Consider the following 13,483-nt stretch of genomic DNA (forward strand, 5'->3'; position numbering starts at 1 on the left):
TTGCCCAGCCTGTGGCCCCTGCCAACACTCAAGTGCTCTCAGACCAGTTTCCTGGTTTTGAGAGTTGTGAAGGCCATGGCTTACACCTGTCCACCCTTCCCTGCCATGGGGTCCTCCATCCCCCTGGGCTCTGTCACCTCTGAGGCCACAGAACACACACACGCACTGACAGTCCCCTCCACCTCCCAAAGCCACTGGCTTCCAACTCCAGCCTCCCAGGCACCCAGGAGAGGCAACCAGGCCAGAGGTGCCAGATGGCCAGCATTCAAGTCCTGGTGCCAACCTCAGAGCAGCTCTGCGGCCCGCCCTCAGCTGCACAGCCCCTGGACACCTCAGTCTCCACTTCTGTAAAACGGGAATGCTGACAGTGGCCACTTCCTCACTATTAAAAGATCAAGTGAAGGTGGCACATAGAAAGTGCCCGAAACCCAGACCGAGCTCAGGGACCGTGACAAGCTTACCTCAGCCCTCAGTCACTCGAAACTGATCCACCTCCAAGGAGGCCAGCTGCGAAATTCCCCACCTGACCACAACTTTCTCTCTCACTAGCCAGGGGCAGACCTTCACCTCTGCAGCGGTCCCCCACATCTCCTGACTTCTACACATCGCCCCGTCCCTCCACTTCACCAAAGAACCTTTCTCTTTCCTCAACTTTAACAGTGCTTTCCACTTGCCAGGTGGGAAGGAGCCTGCTACTGGAGGCGAGCAGGAGGGGAGGACAGACTGTGAACGGGAGAGGAGATTACTTCAGGGGTGGTCAAGGTGGGGAGAGTCTGGCTGGGCTTCTGTTTAAGCTTAAATCCATTTTCACAGTCCTGGGCCCCACAACTGCGGTCTTCCTCCTTGGAGAAAACTCTGAAGGTTCTCAGCCTGGAATGCGCATGAAAGCCAACTGAGGAAACCTTAGGAGGTGCACAAGGCCACCCCTCCCAGGGCACGTGGGGTCAGACCTGGAGGGCGGCCCAAAGCTGGATTTTGCAAAGAAAAAGCCCTGCCGTACACTGGATTCATAATCTCTGGCCCAGGAGCCAAATCTGGCCCACTTCCTGTTTCTGTAAAGTTTTATTGGAATGCAGCCATACTTATTCATCCGATAGCCTGCAGTCGAAAATATTTACCCAGAAATTGTGCCAACCTCTCTGCTCCAGACCCGCATGAACAATGAGGAAATTAGGTGCTGTTCAAGCCAAAATAAAGCATACTGCTATTAACAGCCCCTTTCCCTGCCAACCCCCCCCCAAAAAAAATTTGCTTTCAAAAGCAGGGTGGGAGCTGGCTGACTGGCAGAACTAAGGGATGGTGCTAGAAGTCAGAGGAGTGTCTGCGGGTGGTTGAGAGGACACTGCCTGAGATGGTATGTAAACAGAGGTGCTCGACACACTCCGTACCTTGATCTCGTATATTACACACACATACAAAAGTTCAAAGCATCCATTTAAGATGAGCGCACTTTATGTACATTACACCTTTAAAAAGTTTTGATTGAAGGGCGCCTGGGTGGCTCAGTCGTTAAGCGTCTAACTTTGGCGCAGGTCATGGTCCCAGGGTCCTGGGATCGAGCCCCGCATCGGGCTCCCTGCTTCGCGGGAAGCCTGCTTCTCCCTCTCCCACTCCCCCTGCTTGTGTTCCCTCTCTCGCTGTGTCTCTGTCAAATAAATAAATCTTTAAAAAAAAAGTTTTGATTAAAGCCGCTGACCAAAGAGAAATCTTTGCAAATCACGCTAAAAATTCTCCATGTGATGCAATCCAGCAACCGCCACTACTCAGAATTTTCCCAAAGGAATTGAAAACTTAGGTCCACGCCTGCCAGCAGGACACAGATATTTATAGCAACTCTATGCATCATTGCCCCAAATTGGGAGCAACCAAGATGTCCTTAATAGATGAATGGATAAAATGGATAAACTTCCACACACAGTGGCACTTTAGCACTACAAAGAAATGAGCTCTCAAGCCACGAAAAGACAAGGAGGAACCTTAAATGCTTATTACAAAATGAAAGCAGCCAGTCTGAAAAGGACCCCAACCCTAGGACGTTCTGGAAAAGACTAAACAAGGGACACAGTAAAAAAAACAACCAAACAAACAAACCAAACAGTGGTTGCCAGAGGTGAGTGGGGGAGGTGGGTGGGTAGCACAGGGGACTTTCAGGGTAGTGAAACTATTCCATTTGACACAGTAATGGCGGATCGATGTCATTACACATTTGTCATAGCTCAGACAACGCACAGGGATGGAGCTTCATATAAAGGGCGGACTGTAGATAACAATACTGTGTTGATTCATCATTTGTAACAAATATAAAACACTAATCAAGGTAAGGGTTAACAGGGGGAATTTCTGGGTGGGGGCGGGACTTAGGGGAACTCTACTTTTTGCTCAGTTTTTCGGTAAACCTAAAAGTACTCTAAAAATTGGACACAGGCAGTGGCTGGTAGGTGGGAGGCTGTGTCTAAACAGATTAAATAGAGTAAAATCGGGAGAAAGAAATCATAGTCGTACATATCCCCTTTTCCCATAAACTTCCTGGGCAGGTCTGACCTGAGGAGAAAAGGTTGGTTTAATTCTAAATTCAGCAGGAATCGAACAATATCTTAAAAAGCTGTCCTTCATTTCACTATTTAAGTTACTTTGAAAACCGTGCTCTGGGGGCGCCTGGGTGGCTCAGTTGGTTAATCGACTGCCTTCGGCTCAGGTCATGATCCTGGAGTCCCGGGATCGAGTCCCACATCGGGCTCCCTGCTGAGCAGGGAGTCTGCTTCTCCCTGTGAACCTCTTGCCTCTCATGCTCTCTATCTCATTCTCTCTCTCTCTCTCAAATAAATAAATAAAATCTTTAAAAAAAAAAAAAGAAAACCGTGCTCTGGTTTTTAAAGACAGTGTCCAGGGCGCCCGGGTGGCTCAGTCCGTTAAGCGTCTGCCTTCGGCTCGGGTCATGACCCCAGGGTCCTGGGATTGAGCCCCGCATCGGGCTCCCTGCTCCACGGAAAGCCTGCTTCTCCCTCTCCCGCTCCCCCTGCTTGGGTTCCCTCTCTCGCTGTGTCTCTGTCAAATAAATGAATAAATCTAAAATACTAAAATTTAAAAAATAAAGACAGTCTCCAGCTTGAATTCCTCAGCAAACAGCCTATTTTAAGTTCTCTTTCTTTAAAACCTCATCCTTCTGGGGCACCTGGGTGGCTCAGTCAGTTAAGCGTCTGCCTTCGGCTCAGGTCACGATCCCAGGGTTCTGGAATCTGCTTCTCCCTCACCCTCTGCCTGCCTGCCTAGTTGTGCTTGCACTCTTCTGTCAAATAAATAAAATCTTTAAAAATAAATAAATAAATACTCCTCCTTCAGACACTCTGGAAAGCTCTGCTTTTCGCTGGGACTCAGGTTGAGGAAAGACGGTATCTTTCTTCCTTGGCTTATACTGCCACTAAAAAACCCCAAGCTGTCGGAGATGATGCCTAGGATTTGCTTCACAACAAGCTGTTGTGAAGGAGCTGCCCAAGGGGGGTGAAGAAGAACTGGCCATGTGCGGATCATGATGGAGGCCCATTGTTCCCTGTACTTTTATGTAAATCTGGATTAAAAAGTAGAAGAATAAAGAAATCAGAGGCAGCCTGCACTATGCATGGAGGCAAGACACCTTTTAGAATAAACCAAGCCCATGGGCTGATATTCAGGGGGCTATCTGTGGCCAACATAAAAATCCAGACCTAAAAATCCCCAACTGAGTAATTGGCCATCACAGCTGGATCATGAGGAAAATTCCAGAAAGCGGGTCCTTTCTTCTAGGCTTCCTAGTCTCTCAGCAAAAAAAAAAAAAAAAAGAGGGGCACCCCTCCCTGGAACATAAATGCCCAGCTAGCCCCCACCTGGACAGAGGGGGCGGCAAGAGCCAGAGCACCTAGGTCAACATCCGCACACCGTCCTTGCCCGTGCTGGGTACATGGCCCATTCAGAGCCTTGCTTTACTCATCTATAAAATGGGAGGACAACGTCAACCCCAGATGCCGGAGGTTCCCGGAGAGGAAATACCTCGGACACCAGACCAGAGGGGGCCTCAGGGAGCTGTGGCTAATCACTCTGCTTATGGTTTCTCATTCATGGTCACGATTTTTGAGAGGGGAAGAAAGTGGGGGGAAAAAAAAAGCCTTGGCCAGTGGTGCTCTTTTTGGACATCCTGTCTCAGAGGTTTTTTCCCCCCACTGTTAAAAATGAATAGGGTGCTGCTATTTATTTCTTCAGCCCCGACGCCCACTTAGAATCAGGTGGCTCTTGAGCTCAGGGCAGCCTGTCACCATGAAGACGTGGAGGAAGGGGACCACCCACGCGCGAGGGAGAGACAGCAAAGACGCCACCCACCCATACCTCAGCCGCTCCACTCGACCGCTGGGACCTCGTTAGAAAGGTGAGATCGGGGAAACCCCCCCAGACCTCCTGAGCCTGAATCTGCATTTTAACAAGACCACAGGGGACTCATGCGCTCCTCACGATCAAGGGGCCCTCCTCTATCCCATCTTCAAGATTAAACTCCGTTCCAGGAGCCGAGCAGAGACACGCTGGAGGAACCCACACCTATACAAGTAGGGACCCCTGTGTGCCTGCCTCGCTGCAGACCCTATGGGCTGCCTCCGATTCTACATCTAGGCAGAATCAGATTTTTCTCCTCTAGAATACCCTGGGGCAGCGGGAGCACCACTGTCCTTCAGACCCTGGCTTCTTGCTCCAAATGACAGCATGCCCCCTCCAGCCCCGGCCTCCCAGCCCGGGACAGGCAGGTTTGCAGACAGCTGGGATGTCTGAGCAGATGCGGGTAGCTGTGTCCTCACAGCTTCGATTCAAAGGTCAGCACAACAGAGGTCTGAGTGTGGAAGCAAAAAACAAAACAACAACAACAAAAAAACCACCAGACTTCCCTCTGGTCACCAGGGTTTTAACTTTTGTTTCTGTTCTTTATTTCTTCTTAAAGAGACATCCCAACTTCAGAGGTTGGACAGGCTTAGCAAGCAAATTAAAGTGAACCCCCTGGGGCCGAGTCAGTGGGCCCAGGCTGGGCCCTGTGCAGGGAGGATCCTCCCCTCTCTCCTGGGGGCACCCAGGAGGACTCCCCCCGACACGACTCAGAGTTTTCAAAGCACCTGGAAACCAAGGAGCCAAAAACCTGTCTTCGAACAAAAACGTGTCCACGCGTGTTCATAAGAATAACATGGAGGGGCGCCTGGGTGGCTCAGTCGTTAAGCGTCTGCCTTCGGGTCAGGTCGTGATCCCAGGGTCCTGGGATCGAGCCCCGCATCGGGCTCCCTGCTCCGCGGGAAGCCTGCTTCTCCCTCTCCCACTCCCCCTGCTTGTGTTCCCTCTCTTGCTGTCTCTCTCTCTGTCAAATAAATAAAATCTTAAAAAAAAATAAATAAATAAATAACATGGAAAGATCACCAAAAGGTGGACACACGTGTCCATCGCCAGACGAATGGACAAAGTGGGACCTATCCCTACAGTGGGACATGATTCGGCCACAGAAAGGAATGAAGCAGGGGCCGCCATGTGCGTGAGCCCAGAACACAGGAGCCAACCTACCTAACGCTGCCCGACTGTCCACTTGAAAGCGGTAAAAAATGGTAAATTTTAGATTATGTTTATTTAACCACAATAAAAAAAAATAGGAAAAAAAGGGAGCAACATGGAGGAACCTGGAAAACAGGACCATGAGTAAAAGCGGCCAGGTCACGTCCTGGAGGATTCCATTCAGAGCAAACACCCAGAATACGCCAGTCTGGGGGGCCGGCCAGCCCCTGAGAGGCTGTCGGGGGCTGGGGGACACGGTGGGGGGATGAGTGTTTAGTGTTTGGGGCGAAGGAAAGGTTCTGGAGCCAAACACCAGGGCCAGTCGCACACACGTCCTGAATTTGTTCACTTTAAATGGTGAAAATGGTCAATTCGCATTATGTGTATTTTACCTCGTTTTATTTTTTTTAAGGATTTTATTTATTTATTTGACAGAGACAAAGCAAGAGAGGGAACACAAGCAGGGGAGTGAGAGAGGGAGAAGCAGGCTTCCCGCCGAGCAGGGAGCCCGATGCGGGGCTCGATCCCAGGACCCTGAGATCATGACCTGAGCCCAAGGCAGACGCTTAACGACTGAGCCACCCAGGCGTCCCTACCTCGTTTTTAAAAACAAGAAAAAAACCGGGAGGCATGAGGCATAGGCTTCGGGAGCTCTCCTGCAGAAGGACGACAGGGCAGGGAAGCAGTGAGCGGCAGGCCCCAGTTAGGACACACACGTCAGCTGCCTGGATGCAGATCCCAGATCCACCACTGAAGACCTGTGTGACCCTGAGCGGGTGACTCAACCTCTCTGTGTGGGTCCCAGTGTCCTCGCCTATGAAACAGGACGAGGAGACTCAGGGCTGCCAGGGGGTTCCAGTGAACCGCGGTTCGCATGAGTCACACGTGTCCACCACTAACCTCGCCAAATGCACCCGCGGAGTTTCAGGGAAGATCCCATGAGAATAATAATGCGACTACGGGGTTACGGTACTGCCTGGTGGGCAGTGGGGGTTCCGTAAGTGCCAACCATGATCGGAAACCACGCATTTGCACCGGGGAGTAGTCTTTCCACCACCTTCCTTTGTAGAAGGCAGGCTCCTCCATATACGGATCACCTGGGTCTCTCGTTCCATCGGGATTCTAATTCGGGAGGGTTGGGGTGGGGCCCCAGAGCCTGCATTTCATCGAGCACCCAGGTGATGCCGGTGCTGCTAGTCCTAGAACACCCCAGGGGTAGCAGGAATAGAGTCACCTGCTGTATCCCGTTTCCCAGGGCGGCTTAAAACAGAAATTGCTCTCTGTTCCTCAGCCTGGAGGCCAGAAATCCAAAATGACAGTGTGGGCAGGGTGGGTTTGCGCCGAGGGCTGTGAGGGAGCATCCATCCCGTGCCTCTCTCCTCCCTCCTGACGGCAGCTGGCGCCCTCTGAGTTCCTTGGCTTGTGGCTCCTCACCCCAATCTCTGCCCCCCAACGTCACATGGCATTCTCCACGTGTCTGTCTTTACAAGGCTGGCTTTCTAGAAGGACACCAGTCCCAAGCATGAGCAGCGCACCCTGCTCCAGCGTGACCTCATCTTAACTAACTACATCTGCAAAGACCCCGCTGCCAAATAAGGTCACTTCTCGGGGTACTAGAAGTTAGAACGTCCACGTATCCTTTTTGGAGAGGAGACAAGTCAACCCATAACACCTACCCTGGGACAAATGAGCCCACATAAGGCAGGTAGGAAGGAGACAGCAAGACATCTTGCCGAGAAGGACGCGGAAGCCCGGTGAAGGGAACGGCCCCAGGGGGGGAACAAAGCGGCATCCACGCAGGATACGGTAGCGAGAATCAGACCCCGCCTCCCCCTCTCCGTGCTGGAGGAAAGGTCGCCTTTTCTGGTTTGCGCGATGGTGCCCTAAGGGCTAGCAGCTGCTCTAAGCAGCCAACTCAGCCTGGAGCCTCCAGGCTGCCACACCTGAGGGCTGCCCCACCTGTGGGCTGCCCCCCAGTGAGCCACAGATCAACAGAAAGGGGCACGTACTTGCTGACAACGGCGACTCCCCGCCGCCCAAAATATGTCCACTAGGAGATGGCAGTCCGGGCCCACATGACACACTTCCGAGCCATGGAGCCTGGGGGCTGAGGCAGGACACACAGCCAGACTGTGGCCTCCGGATGCCACGCGGCAGATCCCAAGCACAGGTGGAGAAATCCGCAGGATGAGGCTGGGACATCCGCGCACTGCAGGTAGCAGGGAAGCTGTCCGAGACCCTGAGAGTCGGGGCAAACGGTGCAGGGGCCAACTGGAAGAGGCTCCCACGGGCCAACGGCGGCACAGTATGAGTAACAAGGACAATACGCCTTATCCGTGCGTCATCGGACACTTACAAGCAGCCCTCCGAGCTCACCTGTGGGAGATGCAAGATGACGGACTCCTATCTAGAACACAGAAGAGTGAAGGGCAAGAAGCCAACAGGCATCGTGCCTTTTCTCTATATAAAGTACGCCTGGCAGTGACTACAACACTAATGGGGGGAGGGTGCAAAGGAAGCTTCTAGATCACTTCGGCTCACTGATGAGCACAGAATGACAGAACTGGAAAGCGGCCAGGCTGCAACCCCAAAAGGACTCAGGGACGGAGGCCGCTGAGGACCACCAGGCATTAGGAGCCCCTGGTGGAAGGATGCCCCCCACCCCTTGAAGCTGGCGCCCAAACAGCCACACCTGAATCTCATCAAGCTGCCGGCTCCAACTACTAATTTGCAAGAAGTATAGGGGCTGAAGGAAAATATTGAAGGGCACTACAAAATCCAGACCGTAGGAAGCTCTACAGAACATCAGCGCGATCACAAAAGGGAAGAAAAGACAGGAGGAGACTGGGGAGACCATGGGTTAAAGACCTAAGAAATCCAGCAACCAACTGTAACATGTGCATGTTACTTAACAGCAAGTTCCAACAAATAATACATAAATAAAAGGATGAGACCATCAAGAAACTTTGGACACTGGCTGGATATTTCACAGTATTTGGGAACCTTTTACTTTGAAATAAGTTCAAACTTACCAGAAAGCAAGAATAGTCCGAAGGACTAGCACATAGCTTTACCTTGGTTCACCTGCTGTAGGCGTGTGTGTGTTTGAGTGTGTGTGTGTGTACACACCAACCCAGGACTGCCTACTGCATTTAGTTATTGTGGAATATTTCCAGCCTTTATCTTTCATGACAGTTTTTTTTTTAAGATTTTATTTATTTGATAGAGACAGAGACAGCGAGAGAGGGAACACAAGCAGGGGGAGTGGGAGAGGGAGAAGCAGGCTTCCCTCCTGCTGCTTTCTGGTAAGTTTGAATTTATTTCAAAGTAAAAGGTTTTTTCGGCTAAGGTCATGGTCCCAGGGCCCTGGGATCAAGCCCCGCATCAGGCTCTCTGCTTGGCGGGAAGCCTGCTTCTCCCTCTCCCGCTCCCCCTGCTTGTGTTCCCTCTTTCGCTGTGTCTCTGTCAATAAATAAATAAAATCTTAAAAAAAAATAAAGGGGTGACTTTTGTGGTATGTGAATTATATCTCTGCCAAAAAAATAAAGAATTTTAAAAACTATGTGAAGATCTAAAGGACAAATTTGTCAGCGGAGAGTTCAGCGTATTCAAAGGCCGGGGGATGAACAGGAATGGGGGGAGCTCAGGGTAAGTGGCCTCAGATGTCCACACAGTGTGAGCCCCGACACTAGGCTATGGGGAATGAGCCCCTCAATCACCCGGTGGCCTCAGAAAATTTGGGGAGAAAACCACGCCATCAGAGAGGAATTCCAACTCAAGGCCTCTCACTCCCCAGGAAAGTGGAAGAAATTCTGTTGTAGGATCAGTGTTCACTCCCCGCTGTCCTCAAGGGGTGGGGACACGGGGCCGCCAGTGCAGGTGCTCATGGGCTGAGCTGGGCGGAGGTAGACAGTCCACTGGCTGGGTGGGGGCTGGGCTCACCCACAAGGGGCAGGTCCAAAACTCAGCTCACCCCTCCAACGCTCACGGCTTTCCTGAAGAAGCCAGCTATCCGTTTCTTGTTTTAAATGGTTTTATTGCATATTACTAAGTGACAGAAGCCAGTCTCAAAAGGCCGCATATCACGATTCCAGCTACACAACATTCTGGAAAAAGCAAAACTATAAAGACAGGAAAAAGATCCATAGCTGCCAGGGGTTGGCGGGAGGGAGGGATGAACAGGAAGGAGCACAGAGGATTTTTAGGGCAATGAAGCCAGTCTTTGTGATACCTTAAGGAGAATGTACCACACAAGAGCAAACTCTAAGGTAAAGTGCGGACTGTGGGTGATGATGTGTGCACATAGGTTCATGAACCTACGCTGTATCGGGGCAGAGGGGGTGGTGATACGGGGGAGGCTGTGGGGGGTGTCAGGAGGGCGTGTACCTTCTCCTGGGTTTTGCTGTGAACCTCAAACTGCTTTTAAAAATAAAGTCTTTAAAAAATAAAAATACGACAGGGCGCCTGGGTGGCTCAGTCGTTAGGCGTCTGCCTTCGGCTCAGGTCATGACGCGTCGGGCTCCCTGCTCGGCGGGAAGCCTGCTTCTCCCTCTGCCACTCCCCCTGCTTGTGTTCCCGCTCTCACTGTGTCTCTCTCTGTCAAATAAATAAATAAAATCTTTAAAAATAAATAATAAATGAATGAATAAAAAAATAAAAATACAACAACGTATTGAGGTGAAATTCACATCGTATAAAAGTAACCATTTTAAAGGGAACATTTCAGTGGCATTTAGACATTCACACTGCTGTTGCAAAACACTCCCATCATTCCACAGTAAAACTCCGTCCCCATCAGGCACTTTTTCCTCATTCTGTCATCCCTGCAGCCCCTGCTGATGACCCATCTGCCTTTTGTCTTCGGTTCACCTACTCTGAGCAAGTCGGGTTTCTAATGTGACCTGTCCCGATTTTAAATTTAAGTTCAAACTCATTTCAAATTCTTCCCTGGCCTACAAGGGTATGTCTGAGGCTTGGAGTCAGCATCCCTGATTCTCCCTTTGCTGTTCCCATTCTAGAGCATTTTAAAATCCAGGGGAGACACACATCCGTACTGTAATGCAGGGAAAATGTGAGCACCCGTTACCACCATATGTGGCCACGTCTGAGTCACCCTGAGAGCGGCTCGCTCCCATAGTGAGTGAGGAGTGACTAAGTGGTGCTGAACACCCAGGGCTGAGCCCTTGTGTGAAGAGGATTTCCTCAGGGCTGGGGAAGGGCCTGCCCCGGGACCTGTCCCCTTGGGTTCCAACCCAAATTCATTGAGTTGATCTCTAGTAAGAAAACGTCATGGGCATCACTCACCAGCATTTATGGCTAAGCTTTGTATCAACACATACCCCCCCATGCCAAAGAAAGTGCGCGCGCACACACACACACACACACATATGAGCCAGTGGGAGCATTCCCTACTCATCCACAAATGGACAATCCAGAAAAATCTGCCAAGTCCCCAGATGTATCCCTGGCATTCAGCCAGCCCAGGCCACCAGCATCTTCTGCCTACACCCTGGCTCCACCAGCCCTAAAATACACCTCCCACCTCCGGCTACAGGACCTGCTGTTTTCCTGCCAGAACTCTCTTGCTGTGCATCTTCCCATGCCTGGCTCCTCCTCCAAATTCGGGTCCAAATGCACCTCTTCCCAGAGGACACCTCTGAGCTCCCCCTCATCTAAAGGAGCCCCTCCCTTTCCCCCCACATGCCCCTTCCTAGCGCTTATCACTCTCTAAAGTTACTTTGTTTATAGACACTTGCTTAGCTGGTCACTGTCTTCTCCTTAATTAAAATGTCAGCTCCATGCGGGCCAGGACCAGGCCTGGCTGGTTTCCTCTGTGTCCCCCAGAACGGTGTTCAGCACACAAAGGTTCTTGAAAATTTGTGTTGCTTTTTTTTTTTTTTAAGATTTTATTTATTTATTTGAGAGAGAGAAAGTACGAGCCAGTGCATAAGCAGGGGGAGCGGCAAGCAGGGAGCCCAATGCGGGGCTCGATCCCAGGATCCTGGGATCATGACCTGAGCTGAAGGCAGACACTTAAGGACTGAGCCACCCAGGTGCCCCGAAAATTTCTGTTTATTTAATGAATAAATGAAATGAGCACAAGAATAAGCCAGTGGTTCTCAAAGGGGAGGTGATTTTGCCCCTGCCCCCAGCAGTATCTGGGGACATTTCTGGTTGTTGCCACTGAGGGATGGCCACTATTTAGGGGGTAGTGGCCAGGACAGCTGCTCAAGATCCTATAGTGCACAGGACAGCCCTGGCAACAAGGGACGTCTGGCCCCAGATGTCAGTAGCATCAACCCCAGAATAAATGAGTGTGAGTGAATTAAACACTCTGGGTCCACGTGGTCAGCCTGCCCTCCAATATCGAACACAAAGGAACCAGACCAACGTCCCCAGGTGCCTTCCCTGATTGTGCGGGTCACACTTCAGCAGAACTCTCCTACTGGTGACTATTGGCGACAGTGCTTAATGCAACTGATTTCAAGTTAACAAGAACTATAAGGGGAAGTTAAGCTGCTGTAGATGTAAGGAGTTAATTTCAAAATATGTAATTCTGTGCCCTAATCAAAGAGAACTGAAATTCATCTAGTTCCCTGATTCTGTGGGTTCTTTTCCTTGGTAATCATGGACCTTCCTCAAAATTAATCAGCTCTTGGTGGGACCTGTTTATGTGTTATATTTCTGTATTTTTTAAATAGAGATTTAAGAGTGGGGAGAGGGGCAGCACGACCTCCCCAAGGTCAGCGGGGACAGGGGTCTGGGTGAGGGATCCTCACTTATTAAGGGGAACAGACTTCCTGGAACAACAACCAAGAAAAACCCAAAATTCTTCTCCTTAGTGTGTTGGAGTGCGGGGCACGTGTGTATGTGTGTAGCGACTGGAACTGGAACTCCTCTAGTCCTGATTTCAGAGACTTGCAGGTGATCACCAAGGCTCTGTCTGTGGTCATCTGCCCCCTTCTCCTTCCTTACCCCCCAATCCCACCAGCTTCCTTGGGCCAGTGTCAAACAGAGGTGTCGGGAATGCTCAGAGTCCTCTCAAATGCAAACTTATCTATATCTGAATCCCAGACAGAGAGAGAGAGAGAGAGAGAAAATAATCTAATCAGCGTTCTCAATGGGGGTGATTTTCCCCTAGGGGACATGTGACCACATCTGGAGACATTTTGGTTGTCACCCAGGGATGGCAGTACATTGTTACTGACACTAAAATCCTACAACGCACAGGACAGCCCCCACAACAAAGATTTATCTGGTCTAAAATATCCATTAGGGCTGAAGTTAAGAAAACCTGCTCTATGGGGCGCGTGGGTGGCTTAGTCGGTTACGAATCCAACTCTTCATCTCAGCTCAGGTCTTGACCTCAGGGTCATGGCTTCCAGCCCTGCGCTGGGCTCCATGGAGACTACTTAAAAAAAAAAAAGAAAGAAAAGAAAACCCGCTCTAAAAATTGGGAGCAATTCTGCACTCTGAGAAACACAGGGAAAAGATAAAGTACTCCCCAGGGTAAGCATAAGATGGAAGCCTTAAAAATGCTATTCCCACGGCTCATCCCTTAGTGTCCCTCCCTGTGTGAACATCTAGCCCACTAGGCAGAAATTCAGACTCTAAGGGTTCAAATCCCCCTCCTGCAACCTCCTAGCCGTGTGACCTTGGGCAAGTCACTCAAGTCTCTCCATCAATTAACTGAATCTTCAAACCACTAAAAATCATAGTATCCACTTCACAGGTTTGCAATATGGATTAAATAGATCGTTGTAACTCTGACGCTCAGAAAAAAACCTGCATATAGTATGTGTTGCTGAAGTATTTGCTATTGCTATTAAGACTTTCCATTCACTCTAACTTCCCCTCAAACGCAGCCAACAATTTCATCTGTGGCTTGTTTTGAGGAACCACTTTGGGATCCAGCATGGGAAGAGAAAGCGAT

At 50.4% G+C, this 13,483-nt stretch overlaps 1 protein-coding gene across 7 annotated transcripts in view; it reads right to left on the reverse strand.

Annotated features, from left to right (window-relative positions):
• The window catches only part of TVP23A (trans-golgi network vesicle protein 23 homolog A), a 48,326-nt gene that overhangs the window by 14,990 nt on the left and 19,853 nt on the right, over nucleotides 1–13,483 (reverse strand). The gene's annotated exons all lie outside the window — the stretch shown is intronic.

This window comes from Eumetopias jubatus, unplaced genomic scaffold (assembly GCF_037043125.1).
Source record: "Eumetopias jubatus isolate StellerSeaLion01/CBP00866 unplaced genomic scaffold, mEumJub1_p1.0 scaffold_12, whole genome shotgun sequence".
Lineage (NCBI taxonomy): Eukaryota > Metazoa > Chordata > Mammalia > Carnivora > Otariidae > Eumetopias > Eumetopias jubatus.